The sequence below is a fragment of the Rhineura floridana genome, chromosome 16, assembly GCF_030035675.1.
Source record: "Rhineura floridana isolate rRhiFlo1 chromosome 16, rRhiFlo1.hap2, whole genome shotgun sequence".
Lineage (NCBI taxonomy): Eukaryota > Metazoa > Chordata > Lepidosauria > Squamata > Rhineuridae > Rhineura > Rhineura floridana.
The window spans coordinates 35,786,052-35,800,418 of record NC_084495.1 but is presented as its reverse complement, the minus strand read 5'-3'; the positions used below and the strand labels follow the sequence as shown (position 1 = coordinate 35,800,418).

Genomic DNA, 14,367 nt, shown 5'->3' with positions numbered 1-14,367 from the left:
GCTAGACTAGCATTACAGATTTATGAGCACTTTTGCAGACCATTTCCTTCCCTTGCAATCCAGCTGCAACAGTAAGGCCTTACCAGCAAAAAATTATTTAGTCCCTTATCTTTGCATGGCAAAGGATTCTGCATTTCATTTATACACACAAGCACTCATGCAAGGAGTAATTTATATTGTAAAGCTACCTGCTGACTAAATGCAATTCCCACACAATGTCTTTGAACACTATGCATTTTCCCCTTAGCACATCTAACCTCTTTTAAAAAAGAACCTTAAAAAGTTAAATTGATCAGTTAGTCAGTTTCACCAGTCTATAGAATAGTCAGTTTCACCCGTCTATTGAATGGTCAGGGACAGGTGAAGCAACTGTGACAAGGAATTCACTTAACTTGAAATCAGAAGCCCAGTTCTCATAAACATCAAATGAGGTAGTAAATCTCTAGCTTGGACTGGACTGCTTCAGATTGCAGTTGGGGACTATTACAATTGGGGAGGGGTGAATCCCTCTGTTTTGTTTTTTTAAAACTTGCATGGCAACTAAAAGGGATTATCTTTCTCTTGACATGCTACTTTTCTATGTCTAGAAATTCTCCCCCTCCCACATAATAGGGGGGCATTCTATCATGTCAGCCTCCACCTACAGTCTAAAGTGGTATCGTCTAGAAAGGATCACCTCCTCATCTGTGGTGCCTGAGAATTAGAGGGAAGGGCTGTAACGCAATGATAGAGCATCTGCTTTGCACACAGAAGGCCCCTGGTTCAATCCCAGCATCTCCAAGTAAGGCTGAGAGAGAGCCTTGTTTGAAATCCTAGAGAGTTGCTGCCAGCCAGTGTAGACAATACTGAGCTAGATGGACCAACGGCCTGACTCGTTAAAAGGCAGCTCCAAGGTGAAAGTGAACAGATCTTTTATCCCTGCAACCAGATTTTCATGGAGACATGTCTAATCTATGGCATATGGGAAGGGATCATAAATCAAGGGAAAAGGTCATAGCTCAGGGGTTGAGCACATGTTTTAACCCTGGCACCTTCAGTTTAAAAATTCAAAATTTTCTGTTTATATTCAACTACGTTCTGTTTATATTCTATGTATTGCTTTTATATACCATAATTTTAAAAAAACTAGGGAAAAAGATGCAAAAGGGGAGACTGAAGAGAGAAAATACTGGGCTCAATGCACAGATACACTGACCTGGCATAAGCCAGCTTTCTATATTCCTATTGCCTTAACCATTATTGCAATGTCCCCTTTAACAATAAGAAATTGACTTCTTCAGGAGCAGAAGCTACAGCAGCAAGTATGCATCAGCTCCTGAATACCTCCGCATGCAACTTGCTCATAGAATCCCCCATGCCAAGCATGCAGAGTAGCCCACTCTAGGAGAAAAGCCCCTAATATCATTCCAATTCCCTATCCTGAAATGTGCATAAAATTATCCATTGTCCCCTTTCAAGTGACAGCATGTTTGAAAACTGGTTCCCCCGAACAGTCATCAGAAGGAAAGCTAAGAGTAAATTCCAAGAAATCCCTCGCCTGGGTTAAGGGGCACAGCGTCCCAGAAGGGAGCACCAAACACATATTCCCAGTCTGAACAGTGAGAATTGCTGATTTTTCCAGACTTCTTCAAAACAAGAACAAAACATTTTATTAAGGGAAGCGAGCTATCTAATCAAAATGTTGTCTGTGTGAGATCTGTCTGCCTGCAAGATCCAATTCTTCACACACACACAAGGCAATTTAGAAACAAAATCTCTTTGCTCTGTCGGGATTCAGGGTACCTCTGATGACCAGGTGCCGACAACAGAGAACAGGGGAACACGCCTCGCATGTCAGCTTCCCAAAGGAAGGTATCCAATGCACTTGTTCCATTCATGCAAGGATTTCCAGTCGCGGAACAGAGCTTCCTCCACCTCTCCTCGACTATGCACCCCACACTCTCCCCAGATCTGCTCTGGAGGGTTGAGGGAACCTCAGAATATGTTTAGGGGATGCACGGGGGGGGAGGGGGTCATTCTGTTGCACAGCCAAAAGTCCTTGTGCTGATGGAATGAGCTCAGTGCAACATCTCCCATCATGTTGAACTCCGACAGGCCTTTGGGCTGATGTAGCATGGGCCTCCTGCATCCTGGTGACTCCCACAGAAAGCACTTACAACCCACCACCACCCTATATCTAGCAGAAGAGAATTACCTGGACGCTCACAGAATAGAGCAGAAACAGCTAATGTTTAACTCGTCTCCTTGAGTTACCTCAGCCCAGAAACCCAGATGGTCTTCAGAGGGGCTTTTATAAAAAGTCCACACAGTTCAGAATCCTCTGCCGATGTGGGAACGGAATGTAAACGGCTACTTGCTTTACAGGAAAGGATGTTATTTTATGCTTTAACCCAAACTGGGTGTGCCTCAGACTGTAGCAAGGCCAAAATAACTATTATGTTCTCAAAAGACCAATGTCTGGCGACCTTTATTTATAGATCCACATCTTCTGTTATTTAGGGAAAATGACCTCACTTCTTTGGGGTTTTTAAAAATACAATAACATCTGCAGGAGAACCAAGAGGGAGGAAAATCCATTCACCCTCTGTATTTCTCGGCTGCAGGAAGGTGAGCAGTGTAGACAGCTCAGAATTAGCATTTTCTTTATTATTTTGGATGCTGTGCTTTCTTTTCAAAGTAAAACACACACACCTCACTCATCCAATATGAAGCCTAACCTTTACAAAGAGAAACAAACCCCTCCTGTAGTTAAATTTATTTAAAATCAGGACAGACACAATGTTCCTGTGCATGTCTACCAGGTGTGGGGAACCTTTGGCCCCCTGGATGTTGCTGAAGTACAGCTTCCATCATCCTTGGCCATTGGCCCTACTTGCTGAGGCTGACAGGAGCTATAGTTCAGCAACATCAGCAGGGCAAAAGGTTCCCTACACCTGATGCATACAGAGGGCCTGCAAATAGCAACTCACCTGGTCACCCATAAAGTTTGTTTGTTTATTTATTTATTTATTTATTTATTATATTTATATCCTACCTTTCCTCCAAGGAGCTCGAAGTGGCATTCATGTTTCTCCTCCCTCTCAATTTTACCCTCACAACAACCTTGTGAGGTACATTAGGCTGAGAGATAGTGACTGGCCCAAGGTCACCCTGCGAGCTTCATGGCTGAGTGGGGATTTGAACTCTGGTTTCCCAGGTTGCTAGTACAACACTCTAACCACTACACTAAGCAAAAAGAGCTTCTATAGATTAGAAGATCATTCAATTTCCCCCTTTTTTTGCCCCTCCTTCCAAACTGCTGATGTGCCCCAACTGACTAGTGTGGCCATGTGCTTCCTCACACTTGCCCAAAGTCCCCTCCCCGCCAGATTTTTTAAATACTGCATCCCTGGGGTGATGCAGCTTCCTCACCCCAGTTCCAGACAGAATTAAAATCAGAATTCAACTTACTTTCAGACTTAATCCTCTAAAAACGATAGTCATACTTCTGCATATAGAACCTGGGTACTTAAGCTACCTGGGCTAGTTAAGGAAAGAACACGAATGCAGACAAGTCAGACAGACATATAGATAGGGTTTGTGCCCAAAACAATCCGGCTAGTTCAGTATTACAGAAGCTCAGTATAATCCACCCTCAAAGCAAGATATCCTTTGTTTGTCACAAATTAACCAAATCTGACAGGTGCACCTGTACAGTCACATTTCCCATGTATTGACAGGAGACATCTGTACATAACATTTCTCTCAGAGACAGGAGTAATAAATGCAAATAGGATCGCCTTTATTTATTCAAGAGCCTGGTGTTTCTCAATCCTGGAGAAATGAAACACAGGGACACTGACAGCCAATGCTAAATTGACATTGGGGGGATGACATCCGCTTAACAAAAGCAATCCTGGCACATGGAAAATTTAACTGTCACTCCTGCATAACCGTGAGAACTCATCATCCCTTAATATTTTTAAAAATATATTCCTTGCTCTATCCCAACAGACTTAACACAGCATGCAGAAATATCATATCAATTCATGTGCACAATATACAAACTAAATTTCAAAACGTATCCACTCCTCCTCCTCAGTTTGTTCAGCAGTGAATTGTCAACTCTGCAACTTTGTTTTATTTTGCATTTTGACATATTATTTTTAAAAATGATGCCTTGTAGTTTTATTTGTACAGACTTCTTTATAAGAGACATAGAATATGTGTTATATATTATACACTATCAATAAGAACTATGCATCTGCAAAACATGCAGGTCCTGCATTTGGTAACCCCTCTAGAAGTTCTAAAGCTAGGGAAAACCAATTATATCTTGCTAAGTGACATGGGTAAGGGCCATAGCTCAGTGGCAGAGTATTTGCTTGCATGCAGAAGGCCCCAGGTTCAATCCCAAGCATCTCCAGGTAGAGTTGGGAGCAGGAAGATTCCTGCCTGAAATCATGAAGAGCCACTGCCAATTAGACAGGCTAACGGTCTGACTCAGAAGGAAGCTGGTAGAAGGCAGTTTCCTTTGTTCTTATGACCTCACCATTTGTATATGACAAGGCAAGGAATGCTATCAGGAAGCCAGATCATCAGACAGTGATGTTCATGACTGAGACATAGCAAAAGCCATTTAAGGTGAATCCCGTTCGTGTCAATGTGTCTTGCATAGGAGAAGTGCCTGGTGGATCATGTCCTATAGCTACAAGTAAGCTTTTCGAAAAGTCCATAAAAAGCAGCTAGTCCACAAGAATCCTAACTACTACATTCTACACAAACACCCACTCACTTAAAAAAAAACAACTTCAAGCAGCACCTAAACTCATGGCAATGGTCAAAACTATAAACTTTCAAAAAGACATGAATCCACAGCAAGTTGTTTCAGAGGTCACCATTCCTAAATATTTCTCATCTTAAGCGTGTTAAGTGGGACAATTCATGTTGGACAGCTGAATTAATGCAAATAAGCACATTTAAACTTTGATCCATAGAAGCAAGTGAACTAGACTACTTCACTCATTCACAGGCTCACTGGATAGGGGCCATTGCTTCCTACCTTCTTTTTTGAGTCTGACACAAATGAAAATGGCATTCTCCTTTCTGTGCACCTGTGTTTCTGGAGTTCTTTAGCATTCTGAGTTACTGATTCAGACCCTCGCGTCTTTCAAATTAATCATTTATGGATGTTATTGCCAAAGTGATTTAGAGAGAACACAAGTTAGCATATGCTACTGTGTAGCATGTGTTCCTGTTTTTGACAAATGTATATCATGAGGCAGCTGCTTGCAACATTTTTTGGGGGGGGGGGGGATGGAGAGGAGAACTTCCCGGGAGCGTTTGCTAGAGAGGGGTGAGTGGAGACAGAGCTTCTGATACAATGTTAAGCCAAAAAGCTAACCTATCCCATGGAACTGAGGATTCATAAAGCACATGGTTAGACAACTGCCGTGCTCAACAAGCATCTTACCGGGATGGTTGCTGAAAACCTCGCAGCCTGACAAAACTTCCATTTCAACAGGTGCCCCTCACCCCTGAAAAACCTACTGCTTGAAAGCCCACCAAGCAATGCAGCTCTTGCAAGCTTCATTCATTACATTTGTTCCCTCTGCATATCCCACTAAAATGAACAGACACTGGGTAGCTGCAGAAAATGGTAAGACACAACATTTGCACAAGGATTGATATTTTCCTTTAAGAATTGGTGCCTGAGGTTGCTTTTTTCTTTCTCTCTTCCCATCCCTTTTTCCTTTGGTGTTATGTCTTTCAGCAGGGGTCACCAACATGTTGCCTGCAGGTGCACATGCACCCTGAGAACATTTCCCTGGCACCCACATCCTGGCATCCCTTCCCCCTGACGAAATTAGATTTGAAAGGAGCATTCTGTTATAGCCAATGTAATTGGCTGTTGATGACACCTACTCTGGTTTGCAGATGTGCCCAAAAAGGTGAGTCCGTGAGAAGGGGTTGCCTCTAGGAGCCTTGTTGAAAAACAAACACTCTAAATAAATAAGTTGGCTGATGCCAGTTCATTGGTTACATATGTATTATGACCTCACAGTGACAGTTTGGCCTCACAACAACCCTACGAGGTTGATTAGGCCAACATACTTCTCACCTTCAAATGACTGTGCGAGCTTTAAAGTCCGGTGGGAATTTGAGCCAGCATTCTAGCTATAGGGGAGAACAGCAGTTCTGCAGTGGTCTGAAGCTCCTGGTCCTTAATGTTAACATTACCCGCCATCCCCCCCTACAAACACAGCTTCTGGCAGCTGCTACGCTAGCAGACTGATCCTGCTGGAGATGACAGGAAGGGAGGCTGAAAGAAATGTAGCATGACCTTTCATATGAGCACCACAGCTCCTGTAAAGGAAATTAAATTCTCAGTTGAACCAACAGTCAAACCATAGCAAAATGAAAACTCTGCGTGCACACACATATATCAACACACATCCTACATAGGTACGTCCACTTTAATTCCAATTCAAAGGGAAAGAAGAGGAATGGCAGGGAGATCCTCTAGTTCTAAAAAAACACCCATGCCCAACGTACCCCAGGTGCAACTGGGAGTACAAGTTTGGAAGCAGGAGAGGGGAGCTTCATGTTGAAGGCAGGTGGGTGCGTTATGCAAAGTGACAGTTAAGTGAAGTCAATGGTCCTCTTTAAGCCTGCTTGCTGACTGGAGACAACAGCCACCAATGCTCTTTGTCAAAAGTAGCCTCCCTCAGCCTGGTGCCTTCTAGAGCTGTATGATGCTGGGACTTGTAGGAGTTGTAGTGCAAAACATCTGATGGGCACCTGGTTGGCCTAACGCTATCCTGAGATGTACTTGGAGTCATACCCACTTGCAGGGTGGAAGATGGCTGTCATCATTTTTGCCTTGTGTGAGGCCGCAGCTAAAACAATGTTTTTAAATTTGGGTGCAGACGTTGCTTTGGAACTAAAGGGAAACTAACAAAATACAAGTTACAGAAGAGCGACAGAATGCCATGGCTGAATGCTTTAGTAGAAATAGTAAACTGATAACCTAGCGTTCAGACAATTGCTCCAAGACAGACGTATGTTGTAAGTTTTCCACAAGGCTCTCTTAAAGCACCAACAAGATAGGAAAACATTTTCTGCCTCAACTGCATTTCCAATATCCTTTGATATTCCACATCTGCTTTTCATCAATATGGAATGAGGAACTGTATAGAACAACTACTTTTGCAAAGACATTTTCTCAACACAACCCTCAGGAAGTCCTAACCACCTAGTCACAAGCAATTCTGGCAAAGGAGAACTTCCTTGCAATTGCGTTTTTTAAAGTGAACATAAAAAAAGACAACCACAGAATGTAGCAATATACACAAGTAAATGACACCCCCCCCCCATCATGGTGAGTCCATTGGCTCTTTTTGCCATCCTGGGCATCACGGTGGCACAGCCCCTGACTAGTGGGGTTTCCAGGGATGTTGAGATTGTGCTTGTGCTGTGTGTGTGTGTGTCAGCCCTCTCCTCCCCACCTGAACATGCATTAAACAGGCAGTCACTATGCTGGGGTAGCAATGGCATCTTTCTGGCTTTGGAACAGCAAAAGTATGCATTATTTTACTTTATTTTGTTTGTCCTGAATCTGCCGCCAATCAATATAATTGGGGACTGCACCATCCCAGTTTTTGTAACACTGGAGTGGGAGGAAAACTTCACCTTCCCAGAGTATCTCCTTCCCATGCATAGTTTTCAAAACTTCTATTCACGAATGGCCAACACAGAGCTCTCCACCTCTTGTTGGACTCCAGCTCCAGTCTGCCCCACCCAGCACGGCCAGTAGTTAGGTCTGATTGAGAGTTGTAGTCTAGCAACACCTGGAGGGCACCACGATGGCAACCCCTGCTCTATCATGTCTCCCTCCCCCCCCCCCGTTCATTTTTTTTCTAAACTATAAAGGCCTGAACAGCCTTTCCTCATGCAGACGGCATCTCTCGTATAGATGGTGTGTTTTTTTCTCCCAGTCTTCCTGCATGGGGCTTCCCATGCAGTCTCCACCCCACCCCACCTAGTTACTAACTCCTCTTAGCTGCAGAGACGGAACTACTACAGGAATCTTAAGAACATTTTTGGAGTTTTGCACACTATCGTTTACTATGCAGTCATTCATCATCATTCTAGGGAGTGGAGAGAGACCATTGCCTCAAAGCAGTAATGCCTCTTCCATCCAAAAACATGCTGTGCAATTCTGCCAATACTCATTTGCAAGTTAAATCTTGTTATTAATGGAGAATGGAGCACAAGATTTCAGCCTCCAGGCATAATCCAAAAGCTCTGTTAAGTACAGGAGCATTCTAGCCTCTTCCTACAAGGTCCTGCTGTTCCAGGGGATTCCCCACTGTGTGAATTGAGTATTCCCCTGGACATAGGGAGGAAACTGCTAAGTCCTCTCATATACAGAGATGTACAACCCCTAGATTGGACCTGTGGCCCTCCAGACACTGCTGGACTCCAACTCCCATCAATCTCAACCAGTATAGCCAATAGTCAAACATTGATGAGAACTGTAGTCCCAACTTCATGACCTAGATTATAGACTTGAGCTTCCTTGGCGCAAAGTCTCCATGTTGTTAGTATGTCCCTTCAACTTGATTATGACTAATGGCGACCCTGTGAATCAGCAACCTCCAATAACATCTGTTATAAACCACCCTGTTCAGGTCTTGTACATTCTTGTACATTCAGGTCTGTGGCTTCCTTTATGGAATCAATCCATCTCTTGTTTGGCCTTCCTCTTTTTCTACTCCCTGCTGTTTTTCCCAGCATTATTGACTTTTCTAGTGAATCCTGTCTTTTCATTATGTGTCCAAAGTATGATAACCTCAGTTTCATCATTTGAGCTTCTAGTGACAGTCCTGGTTTAATTTGTTCTAACACCCAATTATCTGTCTTTTTCGCAGTCCATGGTATCTACAAAGCTCTCCTCCAACACCACATTTCAAATGAGTTGATTTTTCTCTTATCTGCTTTTTGCACTGTCCAACTTTCTCATCCATCAATAGAGATCAGGAATACCATGGTCTGAATGATCCTGACTTTAGTGTTCAGTGATACATCTTTGCATTTGAGGACCTTGTCTAGTTCTCTCATAGCTGCCCTCCCCAGTCCTACCCTTCTTCTGATTTCTTGACTATTGTCTCCATTTTGATTAAGGACTATGCCAAGGTATTGATAATCCTTGACAGATTCAGTGTCCTTGTTGTCCACCAAATCTTCTGTTGTCATTACTTTAGTCTTTTTGACGTTCAGCTGCAGTCCTGCTTTTGTGCTTTCCTCTTTAGCTTTCATCAGCATTTGTTTCAAATCATTACTGGTTTCTGCTAGTAGTATGGTATTGTCTGCATATCTTAAATTATTGATATTTCTCCCTCCAATTTTCACACCTCCTTCATCTTGGTGCAATCCCGCTTTCTGTATGATATGTTCTGCGTACAGATTAAACAAATAGGGTGATAAAATACACCCTGTCTCACACCCTTTCCGGTTTCTCCATATTCTCTCCATACAGTAGCCTCTTGTCCAGAGTATAGGTTGCGCATCAGGACAATCAGACGCTGTGGCATCCCCATTTCTTTTAAAGCATTCCATAGTTTTTCATGATCTACACAGTCAAAGGCTTTGCTGTAATCTGTCTCTATACTGAAACTTTTAAGTTTTTTCTGAACTGAATTATGCAGCCTTAACATCTATACAGTGACCTCTGTTTATATAATTACACCTCTGTTTTTTTAAAGAGAGAATATCAGATCCCATTCTCCTTAACAAGTTGCCTTCAAGAAGTTAAAAACCTGAGACGTCAGTTCTACTTAATAGTTTTTATCTGTGGAAAAGAGCAAAAAAACAGGAAGCCGAGTTTGGGTTGCACACTACATTCCTCTGGGATTATGCAACATATAACAGCAGTTTGCTCTTGTAATTCAGTTGCATTTGCTTGAGGGTATATCAATAATTCTCGGGTGGGGGCAGGAAGGGGAGAGTAAAGAATGGATGTCCTAAAACACAGATTAACATATTTCCCAGAGGGCTTTCCATCCTGTGAAAGTGAACACTTAACTTTATATTTTAAAGTGTTGATAAGGCCCCACCGGCTCAGTTTCAGAAACTAACTTGTCTTATCTTGGCCACCTCCAAACCTTGTTTCTCAGACTCTAACCTTAAGCATATAATGTCTCTGAAACTGTGCCAGTTTTGACATTTGACAGGAAAGCCAGAGGCTTTCAAATGGTTCTTAAGAGGGCGGCAGAGTGGTGTGGTGGGGGAAGGACGCCAGTCTGGGAAACTGTCTAATGTACAGATCTGTCTCTGCTAATAGAACCACCATCCTGGAGCTAGGGTGTGCCCACGCCTGCTCTCCAATAAGAAAGCCCTACCACCCTTCTCAAATTAATCAATTATGTCTCTGGGCAGCTGGAGAAAATCAGAAGGGTCATCACCAAATCAATGCCCTCCCTTCCTGAAGCTACCCCAGGAGTGCTTCCTCCTCTCCCCCTCCAGATTGGAAAAATGCCCTCATCTTGCAACAGTAAAGGCTCAACAAAGCACGTATCTATTAGAGTCACCGCCCTAGGGAGCCTCATGCAGCCAGTCTCACTGCAAACCGATTCATCTTAATGAATCAGCCCATTCAGATAAGACTTATCCGGGCACGGTAGAAAAGTGCCGCATCTCCAAATGAGGGGCCCCATGGTAAAAAGTTAGCAGAAATCCCGCCAGTCGAGGAAGAAGTTGAGACAAAGCACACTGGGGTGAGGGCTTCCCAAATTAAAACAACAGGAACAAAAAAGGAGTGCTTTGAATTAACAAGAGCCACATGCACTTAGGCCTGGAGAGAAACTGGACACAAGGAGGATTCCTGGGGCCCACATCTTCAGAGAAGCTAGGCTTTTGCCTGGAGGCTAAATTTTCCCTTCCTCTCCCCTGTTGAGTCGGTTTAGTAGGAGCTTATTCATGAGAGTGAATATACACACACCAACTCCTAATTACTGGTGACGAAAGCCTGATTGGCTTTCTCCTTTGGAGGACTCCTCATTTATTTATTTATTATTTGATTTATATCCCGCCCTTCCTCCCAGCAGGAGCCCAGGGCGGCACAAACTAACCCTGTCCCCCCCCCCAAAAAAAAAGGTCAATGAGGTGTGTATATTTTAGCAAGGAGTATGGATATTAGGGACAAATGTAAAGGGATGGAGAGGAGACAGGAGAGAAAAAAACAGGAAATCAGATTTGAGGTTAGTGGACAGGGAGACTTTTTCACCCTCTTCCTTGTGGTGTAGTGGTTAAGGTGCTGGACTACGACCTGGGAGAAGGGGGGAGGAACCACCTCCTTTGAAATCGACAATATTTTTTTCCAGTCAAAATTACTGTGTTTTCACAATAAATAAAGAACTTAGGATAACAATAAGTAAGAAACTCCATTCATAGTAACTGAGGTTAAGTTTGGACCGACATGCTAAAAAGGCCCTGCTGTACACTTGAGGATTACAGGCACTATAGCAAGATGTGTTTTAACAGGGAGGAATGCATATGGGTGCAGCCTCCCCCCTTCACAGAAACTGAGAGATATGCCAAGTTTCTCTGGATGACACAGCTGAGTGTTGGGGGGGGGCTTTGTTCAAGAGGGGTGTGGCACATGGGGTGTGTAAGCTAAAAGGAGCTACTGCAAGAACCAGGCTTGCTCACATACAACAGTGAATGCAAAGCTGATCTGCTGAAGCTGAGTAAGGAAGAGGAAGGTGAGGAAGGTGCAGAAGGCCTATCAACATTAGCCCAGCAGTCAAGACACTTCTGGCGGCCTGTCACTTCCCCTGCACAGCCTGATAAATGGAGAAGGGGCAGGACTGGAAAGTGAAGGTTCCATGCACAGTTATTATACTTCCCCATTCAGCACTTCCTTGGGAATATTGAGCCACTTGCCATATAGGGGAAGAAGCAGCAGCAAGTTTTTGCATGTGTCACACACACACAGAGGAGTTAATACAGGAAAAGTCAACGAGTCATGGAACTCAGTCCAGTCAGAGTCAGTGGAACATTGAAAAGGGCTGCAATTCACATCCGCCCCCTTGAACGACACTCAGGGATCGTCTAACAGACATGAGGTCATATACAGCCAGCCACCCATGGGATTCTAAGCGCCCACTTTCAAGCACTGTCAACTGCTCTTTGCTGATTGAACACAGAAGTCCATAACTAATCTTACAGCAGGCATCTTTCCCTCTGCACTGCATTTCACAGTGGTGGAACAGAGCAGATTGGAAAGGCCTGTAGCTGGAGGTAGAGACCTGTAGCTTTCTACTCACCTGAAAACCACCCAGAGAGCTTCGGCTATGGGGCGGTATATAAATGCAATAAATAATAATAAAGTCATAATAAAACCAGGAGCAATTGACCTCCAGCAAGCATCCCAGGTGCAAAAACTATGTGGCCCTACAGCAGCTCCCAGGGCCTGCCTTTGTGTCTCTTGCCTCCACTAGTGCAGCCTCAACAGGGCTGCCGTAAGAGGGCCATGCACAGCAGAATTCACCAACACCTTCACAGGGTGAAGCCAAGGAGTCCGCTGCACTAGCAGACTGAGGTAGAGAAGTCGCATCCACACCACAAAACACGTGGCAGCTCCTGAAGAATCCTATGAACTATATTTACCCTTCACAAAGATACAATTCTTAGTGCCCTCGACAAACTACAGTTCCTTGGATTCTTTGGGGGAAGCCTTTGTGCTTTAAATGCATGGTGAGGATGTGATCAGACGGAAAAGACATCTGGGGCTGTGGCACCTTAAATAGCTGCACACACAGCTCTGTCTGCTGGCCTGTGAGAGATGATGAGGGTGCCTGCTGTGCCCATAAAGAGTAACAAATAATATTAATACCTGGGAAAAATAAGGGGAGCAACCACATCTCCTAACAGACTTCTGCTATTAGGGCTTCTTTGTGCGTTTAAAAGTGAACATGCAACCCAAGTGGAAACTGTCAGGTACAGTGAATGCCCACGCAGCTTTTCCGTTGCATAGATGTACAGCGGGAAGCTACAACCAGCCACCATTTCCCAAGCACGCCAGCATACGGTTGAGAACTCGGCAGTCCGAACCTAACAATCCCCATGTGGCTTAATGTGCCTTTTTGCAAAGAGGCAGCTAGCTGACCCAACAGACACACCCTGCTGTGTTGCCAGAGCCCTTGCAACAGCAGCGAAGGGCGCAAGGGTGAAGTAACAGCCCTGCTGAACCAGATTAAAGACCCATCCAGTCTAAGCACCCCATTGCCCAACAGTGGCCCACCAGGTGCCACCAGCAAGCCCCCAAAGGCAAAGCACAATCGTAGCAGCCTTCCCCTACGGTCTTCCCCTCTTGGTAACTAACATCCAGAGGTAGAATGCTTCTGAGCGGGGAGGCTCCACCTGGCCATCACAGCGAAAGGCCGGTGGTCGGCCTGTCGCTCTCCTGCATGAATTTGCCCAACACCCCCCCCCTTTGAAAAGCCATCTGGGCTAGCAGCCCCCGCTGCGTCTTGCGGCAGTCAGAAGAAAGCCTGGATATCTCGCCCGCTCCCCATGATCGAAAGCCCTCTGGTGGCCGGTCGGAGGCTGCCAAGCACACCGGGGCAGGGGTACGGGCGCCCCCAGACTCCTTCCCTCCAACAGACTTGAAGGCGCCACCCGAAGGGTCGCCTTCGCCGACCCGCGCGCGGCTCCTGCTCCGCCTGGAGCTCCCCCCTCCGGGTCGGAAGGCACCCTCCCAGACAGGCGGACAGACAGCCTTGCTGCTGCTGCTCCGCCGCCCAGTCCGGCCTCGTGGCCAGCGGCCCGAGCTCAGAGCTCGCCCAAAGGGAGCCAAGCGAGCGCCGCCTCCACATCCCAGCCGGGAGCCCTCGCTCTGGGGCAGGGGCGAGGAGAGGCGCCCAAGTTCAGCCCGAAGCGACCGGCGAGAAAGTTCGCATGCTGAAAGACCCTCAGCCCTGCCCTGTCCAGCCCTGCCCGCTCGCGGACCGCTCGCGGACCACTCACGGCTCGTGCGCTCCGCCCTCCGGCTGCCTCTTTCGCTCGCGCTCTCCTCTCCGGCTGGCACCGCGCGCGCTTCCTTGCGCCCTGGACACCTCCCCAGCCCCGCCTGGGAGCACCAGACAACCCTCCCCCCTTCACCGGCTCTTCGGGAGCCGAAGCCCGGCCCCCCAGCCGAGGAGGGATTGGGCCAAGCGAACGCACATCAAGGCGGAGAGGGAGGCCATTTGGCGGACCGGAACGTCAGTCACTCTCCGGAGGTAGAGATTGGAGAGGCTCGCCCGCCTGCCCGCCCAGGTAGAGTTGGTTTTCGCACAACTCCGGCTGTGCCTTAGAGCCTGAGAGAGCCGGGATGGCGAGGCG

The 14,367-nt window shown here is 45.8% G+C and overlaps 1 protein-coding gene across 4 annotated transcripts in view; it reads right to left on the bottom strand.

Annotated features, from left to right (window-relative positions):
- PLS3 (plastin 3) overlaps positions 1–14,123 on the bottom strand; it is a 58,211-nt gene extending 44,088 nt beyond the window's left edge. Inside the window, exon 1 of one of the 4 annotated variants that reach the window (XM_061598303.1) lies at positions 14,011–14,123. The gene's annotated coding sequence lies outside the window, so the exon portion shown is untranslated. Of the gene's footprint in view, positions 1–3,034; positions 3,133–14,010 lie in introns of those variants that run through there. The other 3 variants (XM_061598298.1, XM_061598297.1, XM_061598302.1) reach the window with 3 other exon arrangements.
- Positions 14,124–14,367: the final 244 nt, after the last annotated feature.